General features: G+C 47.4%; 1 long non-coding RNA gene across 1 annotated transcript in view; it reads right to left on the bottom strand.

Annotated features, from left to right (window-relative positions):
- LOC103917560 overlaps positions 1–7214 on the bottom strand; it is a 9783-nt gene extending 2569 nt beyond the window's left edge. The window contains exons 1-2 of the long non-coding RNA XR_663633.1: positions 6843–7214; positions 4490–4557 (exon numbers count right to left, since the gene is read on the bottom strand). This is a non-coding gene — a long non-coding RNA (uncharacterized LOC103917560). The remainder of the gene's footprint in view (positions 1–4489; positions 4558–6842) is intronic.
- Positions 7215–8442: the final 1228 nt, after the last annotated feature.

Below are 8442 nucleotides of genomic sequence, written 5' to 3'. Positions count from 1 at the left end.
GTTGCTGGGGAGGAGATAAAGTGGAGGGGCTGGCCAAGTCAGATAAGGCTTTTGCTTTTAAATCAAGCAGTTTAGTTCAAATCACCTATAAATGCAGGCTATTTTTGTCTAATGGCATTCATCAGTCGACTCTAGCACATCAGTATCCACGTCAAAACTGTCATATGTGGTAGATGTCTCAGAAGAGGAACCGGGACTGATAAAGTCTGATAAAGCTAACTAGGGCTTCACAGAAACTCTTGAAATTTGGAGTCCAGGCCAAACACCCAACTTGGTAAGCTCCTGTCTGAAATTAAAACCCTTGTACCACCTCAGGCAGAAAAGCCTCCCAGAATAAACATCACCATGGCTAACAAGAACATGGAGTGAACTGCAAAATAATTAAACTCATCATGTGTTAAGGAAAACCTGACTGATTGCTGTAACTCTGATTAGTTGCTCCCCCTGCTCTGGGGAACATTAGCATGAGAGCAGAGATAGCTTCAATATTTACTGAAATATCAGGGTTATCTGTTTAGCAGCATGGGTGAGGTTATTGGCCCAGAAGCAGCTTGTTTCGGCTAATTATCACCACTTCTTCCCCTCTTACTGCTGATATATCTGTAAGGGTGGAGGCATGGTTTCCCCAAACAAGAAACCAGTCCAGTCCTGGGCACTTCTGAGCAACAGCTATTCATGCCTGTTGAGGACACTTCTTTCACCCAGCTAGATGGTACGGTAACTTAGTCCACTCTGCAGCAACTGCTTTCCAGAGATTAGGACTTTCAGCCCTTTTTTTTTTTATTAACTAAAATAATTTACATCTCTAAGTCAATTCCCAGCCCTGCTGCAGTTCAGCCATTTGACAGGAGCACACCAAACCTAATGTTTAGGAAATTCATACATATATAAAGTTCCCAAATAAGAGATATTCATTATCTGAAGCCCAGCCTCCAGGCCTTTTACTGAGATGCTCAGCTCCAGCCATCTCACATGCTGCAGGAGGAATCAATAGGTCTCACTACCCAAGTAGATTAACTCTCCAGAGCTTTTCTAATTAGAGACACCAGCTCCATGCCAAGGAAATGTGCTTGCTGCAGCTTATTTTAGCTCTGCAGTTCTGACAAACCAGTCACTTTTCTTCTTATGATCTTGTGTAATTGGAAGACAATTTTTTTTCTGAATAATGAATGCTCAGAGATACCACTGCTCATGAAGCAATGTATTTTCATGATAAAAATAGATCTATAAAATGATAGCTTAACAATAACAGAATTTGCTCCTGTAAATCACAGCAGCAGAGAATGGTTGAGGTTGGCAGGAGGTCCCCACTCCAACCCCTGCTCACAGTGGGGCCAACTTCAATGTCAGATCAGGTTGCTCGGGGCTGTGGCCAGTTAAGCTTTGAGTGTCTCCAAGGACAGAGGTTGTACCACCTCCCTGGGCCCCTGTGGCAATGTCTGACCACCCTCACAATGAGAACATTTTTTTCTATCTAACCAGAATTTCACTTGCTGCAAACTGCTCACTGCCCTTGCCCTTCGCTGTGCAGCTCTGAAGAGAGTCCAGCTCTATTCTCTGTAATTTCTCATTAGATTACATTGATTTATTATTTGAATTGCTATTTGATGCTCTCCACATTTTAAGCTTTTAAAAACCAGACCGTATGTGGTTGCAAAAGTTACTGGGTAGAATTGGGAAGAGACCCTTTTTCTACACAAATGGCTCCTGTGCATGAGGATCCCTTCTGCAGAGCAATGTGGTGAATTAAGACTCTCAGCCAAAAACAGCCCTAGCAAAAAACTCATGTTAGTCAAAGTAATGAGCATTTTCTATCTTACCTTTCCTTTCCGCTTTACTTTGAGGGGTGTTTGGTGGTGCTGTTGCTCCTGGGAAGCTTAGCTCATGTCAGCACAAAGCACCGTGCCTGAGTCTCAGCAGCAATACAGTGCATTGGCCAAACAGTGATGAGGATTAACATGTTTTCCTAACTCCTTTCTAGCTTTTTTCTTGTACTGGGCCAGAATTCACAAAAGTTTCTAGTTCTTGCAACTTGTCTCAACACACACAAAATGTTGTGCCTGAGAACCTTCTCCATCCATTACTTACCACGTGAAAGCAAGAAGTAAAGTTGCTGTTCTTTCCCATTTAAAAGGGGGAATAAATGTTTTCTTGCCTATATTCCATCTCTGACAATGTCACGCAGCCTCATATCCCACCACTGCCCATCCACCCAGGAGCAGTGGGATCCTGTGTGCTCAGCGCCCAGGCTGCAGAGAGTTTCAGAAGGTGTCAGGCTTTTCTCTCCTCCTCCACCATTAGTTCACAGGCAGACGTTGTAGATGTGCACCCTAACCCCCACCAAAACTTAAAGTTTTATCTAGCAAAGCTCAGGTAAATCCTTCCCAGGCATTATTTCTAGCTGAGAGACTTGTGCTCAGCTACAGCCCATAGGATTTGTCGGTCTCAGTCCTCCTCCTGGTGGGGAGAGATGTAATGGCTCAGCACCGGGGGAAGGAAGAAGAGGAGGAATTGGGGATGGGATGTGCCTGGTGAATGAGCCACCCTTACCTCCCCTCAAGAAAAGTCTCGCCAGATCGACAAGCCAAAACAGAGTCATGGAGCCAAAGAGGAGCACTTTTCTCCTGCTGTAAGTAGTGGCATGTGAGCATCACAGAAAGGCACAGCTTCCCTGCCCAAAGTCTGCTCCTTAGCAAAGGGGGTGAGAAAAATCAGGCCAAAGATTTGTTTCTCTTCCGCCATCACCAGCTTTGACCAGCTCTGAGTTCCCTGATGTGCAGCATGGAGCTAGCAGCAAGTAAACACAGGCATGAGCAAACAGCATCTTGCAATGGAGGGCTGAGGAGCCAGAAGATGGAGGTTAAGGGTGTACTGGCTCCTCAAAGGAGCAAACCAACAGCAGGACAAAACCAACAGTTCGGAGCTGTGGAGGAGCCCAGCACAGAGACAAGATTTCTGTTTGCCCTGGTGGTTTATCTCCATGTGTTACTTGTGTGCCTCAAACATCTGAACTGAAATCAAGAGCTGGGACTTACACTGCCCACCCTTCCCCACAGCCCTGCAGGCTGATGTGACATCATGCAGCACACAGAACATCACAGAAATGAGGAAAAAGATGGGGGCGAGTAAAAGGTCGGTGCAACACAGAGGGATTAATAGTTTTCTGTGCTGTTTGCCTTGGATGACATTGAGGGCTCAGCCCTTTGTCTCAACATACCACCGCAACTTTTGGTAGGTTTTTAATAGAAAAAGTACCACAGGGATATTTTATTCTATCTGTTTCCTTTTCTGCTTTTTCTCCTTCCCCACACTGTCTTGGGAAAAAGTAGCTAGAGGAGTTTCAGCTATTGCCAGCTGCTGTATTAAAACAACATAATTTTGGGTAGCCCCAAAGCGTTATTTGTAGCCCAAACACACACAGTTTATAACTAAGCCTTTCACGTCAGCAGATCACAGGCAGGAGGCTGAAAAACTGATTGCGTACCTAAGCACATATGCATCCCACCTAAATATCAAACATTAATTTGAAGTGTTAAATGCCCACAGCCCACACACTGCATCCTTCAAACTACAGAGGGAGGAACATCTGAGGTGGGCTGAATAACAACCCAGATGCACACCTCGCTCTCTGCTTCCTGCAGCAGAGTGAGCCCAGGGAGACTGGTGTCCCATCTCAGGGAATAAAATGCCAAACCTCAGGTGAGATGAACCCAAAGCCCCAACCCAACATCCATTACTGCCACCAACAGCTCTGCGAGAGTCAATAATCGAGCCTCTTCGTCATTTCTGTATTATTTAAAAGTTCAGCTGTTGATTCTAGCAGTCTGTCACATTGCAGCATATTGCTCTTCTCTACCTAAAACGGATGGTGTGGGGCGAGGAAGACAGCAGACACTCTTTTTTCTTCTCTGTTTGAGCTTTAACTCCGCAGAAGTCGTCCTTCTCCCCCAGACCTTTACACACTGCTCTTACATGCAACGCACAGGCTAAGACACTAACCCTGAAATAGCTCCCTGTAGCACAAATTCAGCAGCAGTACCAAAGCGCATAGCGGCTCTTGTAATTCGCTATCTACTAATACAACATTATACATCAGTCAATAGGTCAGAAGATTTCACTGTTCACTGGTTTTGTGGAACCAATTAACTAGATGATAAAGAAGATTAATTTATTGTAGGATCTGCTAGGACACTAATGTTTGCAGGAGAAAAGAAATTGTTTACTTAAATTTAAGATAGGAATGATTCCCATTTATGTATGTGTACATATATATAAAATAAGATGTAGGAATATATGGGCCTCAGTTCCAAATAGCTGCAGCGTGTGGTGTCGAGTGGCTTTGCATTACAGCGTGAAGCCGGTGCCGCCGGGTACAGCAAGCTCTGCAGCTGAGCCCCTCTGCTCTGCAGCATGCTGTAAACCCTGCAGCAGCGCAAACAGCCCCGAGCTGCATCCATCGAGCGTGCCTGTTGGTGCACACTATACCTGCCGGCGCTGGTAACGTGTTCTGTGTTCAGTCTGAAAACTGCTTGGGGAAGGCTTGTAACGCGTTTCAGTCTGCCGAGTAAGAAGCAGAGATTTAAGTTAGACTGGAGGTGAAGGCTGGAGAAAAGTATCACGGACCTTCCTTCCGCATCCCTTCTGCACTGGTGGAAAAGCAGCACTGCTCTTCTCTGAATGCAGAGATTTAGGAGCCTTTAAGTGGTAAAAGGTAGTGAAAAAAACCAGAATAAGGCACTTCAGTAGCCACCAATGAGCCTGTGTGAGCTGTGCTGCCGTTAATCCCACAGGCTTGGCAGGGAGCCTGGGAGGGGAGCAGACTGCACATGGCAGTGCATAGGTGCGTGGCAGCACACAGGCCAGTGCAGCATCACACATGACAGCTCCAGCATGACCGAGCTGCAGCTACCCTGCCCAGCAGCTGCACAACTAGTTTTACTATCTTGAACCAGCTGAGGCAGCTGTGCAGCATGCTGTGGCGTAGACGTGCCCTGACAGCATCTGCGTCGCTCCTGCTCATGTTGCCAACCTCCAGGACTCATCTCTGCATTAGCATGTCTGCTGGCTGGGCTCTGCCAAGCCACGACGGGTTTTCCCCTTAATTCATCTGTCTAAAAAAAGAGCAGAGTTTTCCTTTGGGATTTAGCTGCAGCCTCACGCAAGCCCTGAAGAGCATGCGGCACTCAGCACTACTGCCACACAACATCACTATACAGTTGATACCACCCGTGCAAGGACGGAGATCCCCAGCAGAACAAAGAAGATTCACCCACAAAGGCAGCGGCTGGGGGCCCACGATGGGCGCTGACACACACACACACCCCCCCGTGGCCACGTGCCCCCAAGCGCCAGGCTGCGGTGTGCCAGCAGATCGCCTACGGGGCTCCTAGTACAGCCGAGGCAAAGTGAAAGCCACTGCAGCATGAAAAGATTGGCATCCGCCCAACGGGGCTGCCGCTTAATGGACTGATTCCAGATACATGTATTTGGACAAGGAGCAATCAATATTGTACAGAGCAGCACAGCACATACATTGTCTCCAGCCAATTATACCGCACTCTCCGCTATATGATATTCATTTTAATGTTACCCTGAAAGGAGGAAGCATGGTAGGTCAGCCAAGTAAAGTGACAGCCATTGCTATACAACCCAGTCCTCATTTCTTTGAGAACCCATGTCAATACAGCGCAAATCCTGACAACCAGGCCCTTATAAAGCGTGGTTCTAAGAAATCCATTAAACCTTTACTCGGTTCATTGCCGTTGCTGTTTTCTCTTGCCAGTGCCACACGTGCCGTTCGGGCTCTGCTGCCGGCTCTGCTCCACATCCAGCACAGCATCACCCTTTCCCACCAGGCACCCACCGGTAACAGCACACCCCAGCTCCCCAGGGAGGAGCAGGATGGAGTCCTGGGGACTCAGCTCATCCTCCTCTCCCTGACCAAGCACAGGGAGTTTAGGGCAACACAGATGCCCAAACTGAGCCTGGCTACCTGGGGGCCTTACCCTGTCCCTGAGTATCTGACTATAGATTCACCCAGCACAGTGCAGCACTGTGTGGAAAGCTATATTATGGTGCCAAGGATGCTGCTCTGAGCCAAAGTGCCTGTCCTCGACACAGCACTGCAGTCAGCTGGGTCACAGCCTCCTTAACCTCTTTGCACATCAAGTTATAATCCATGAAATACCACAATCACCCTTTTCTACCAACCTTCACCTGTGTCTTCTCCAAGGCTCAAGCTTCCCTCACAGCATCTTCAGCTCTTGTAAGTTAGTCTCATACTATCTGGCATCTGTTTTAAAACCTCAGAATGATAAATGAAAGAAACAAACAACTATAAAAGCAATTATTTTAATTACTCACTCCAGGTGCAAAAAGACCCTCAGTTGTTTGAAGCCCATGATTCAAAGATAATGGCTTTTACAGGCAGCTGGCCAACACAACACACTGCTGCAATGGTCTGTGCAGTACCTGGAGGTGCTTCTCTGCCCCAAGTAATAGGAAATTGTTTGCAAAAGGCTTTTGAGTGTTCCCAGGCAGGAAGCATTACAGGAGGCAGCAGAATCAATATTATTTATATAGATCTCTTTATTACAAACTAGAACTCCACACCGTCGCTGTAATAAAGTGTTACCCAGGAGACCACTGAAAAACCTGAACATAATCCTGTAATACACTGGGATGAAATAAGAACACAAAAGGAGACAGCCTTTTAGATCATTTGCCGCTACCCCTTTAAGCTGAGCCATCTCACAATATGCTGTGCATCGCAGGGGATTGGCACATCAGCAGAGCGCTTTACGACAGCTGCAGGACTCTAAAAACCACCTTTCCCTTCTCACCTGTATTTCTTGGTTTAATTCTCCTGATTTTCTTTTTCTACTGATGTGAATATGCCTCTTCTGTTGGCGGATTTGGCAGTAAGAAATTCCAGGGGATAGCCCTGGCAGGTACTGCCTGATTTGAAGGCAATACTGAACAATCTTCACGCAGAAGATCCCTAGCAGGGACAGAATGAGCCAAATTCCTCCTGAAAGACCAGGATACTGCTCAGCAGAGCCCCACAAGCTACGTTGTGCCCTCTCTTTTCAGGCAGCCAGCTACACAAATAGCAGCAGCAGCACATGCTGTAGAAATAAAGCCAAATATTCCCTGTGTTTGGACCATGCCCAAAGGGCAAGCAGTTTCCATCCTGTGTTTTATCGCGGTGGCTGTGGTGCCGTTGAGCAGCTGGGGTTTACGCTGCAGCACTGCCTATGCATGGTACGTATGTACCAGCGCTGCTGACCTGGGCAGTGGCTTTGCCTCTGCCCAGGCACGGCTACAGGCTTGGCTGGGCGGGTAACAGTGTTTTTGCATCTACAGCCAAGGTGGCTTTTTATTTTTAGGCACAGGCTGCTTGAATGCAGTGCCCCAGGAGCTGGTGAGCTGCTCGCTTGGCTCCCGCTGAGGCTCGCTCCGCCACTGCAACTGAGAGATGCACACCCCAGAGGAGCGGGAAAGCCAGTATTACTTGTGCTCTCGCTGAGGGAGCTGCAGAGAGAAGCTCGTTAGTATTGACGGAGAAACCCCAAATCAGGCCACTTCAGTCCCCGCTATTTGTAGAAGCAATAATTCGCTGTAGGTGCTTAAGTGAATATAGAACAGATCACGTGCAAAATAACCTCATTTCAGATCTGGATCCATTTCAGAACAATTGTGGGCAATTATCAACACTTGGTGATTTGCAGCAAAATTTTCAGTTGGCATCTCAGTCACACCCATTAGAGACCCTAAGGAGCAGCCGGGCTGTTTCACTATTAAAGGAGCCAGGGAGAGGTTAAGCTGGGAGCCTGCAGGCACAGAGGTGGCCTGAGCCCTTAACTGCCCCTCGCAGAGCCATCCCTCCCCAGGAAGGGAGGCTGAGCAGGGTCAGCCTGCGCGCTGCCCACACGACTCGCTGCCGGCATGCTGCTCTCCCTCTGGTTAGATGCGCTGGGGAGGGAGTGAGCCGGGACAGGCACAAGCCAGCAGAGCCACAAGCCAGCCGAATTAAACCCATCCAGAAGCACTCAGAGTTGGGGCCAGTTAAAGCCGCTAGTTCTCACCAGCAGGATTGTTATATTTTAACTCACAGTGTATTTCACAGTACTGCTGGGACCCGGACCTCTGGCCAGAATCCCTTCTCTTATGAAAGCCTCTCATTAAACAAACTCTTAAACAAGCAGGTTTGTATTACTTCCTAGCAAACGTGAAGACAAGTCGGCCAAGGAGAGCCCTGAGCAGTTCATGCCAACTGTTAATACATTCAAAAAATATAGCAAGATCCATCTGGGGACTGTGGACAAAGCTCAGTATAAGCCAATACTTATAAATCAGTGGGGTATCCAGGAACTAAAGGTCAGCTAATCTACATATCATCATCAACCATGGAAAATAAAATGTCAAATAAACCAGGTATTT

The sequence above is a fragment of the Pygoscelis adeliae genome, unplaced genomic scaffold (genome assembly GCF_000699105.1).
Source record: "Pygoscelis adeliae isolate BGI_AS28 unplaced genomic scaffold, ASM69910v1 Scaffold85, whole genome shotgun sequence".
Lineage (NCBI taxonomy): Eukaryota > Metazoa > Chordata > Aves > Sphenisciformes > Spheniscidae > Pygoscelis > Pygoscelis adeliae.
This window is presented reverse-complemented; position numbering and strand designations above follow the sequence as displayed.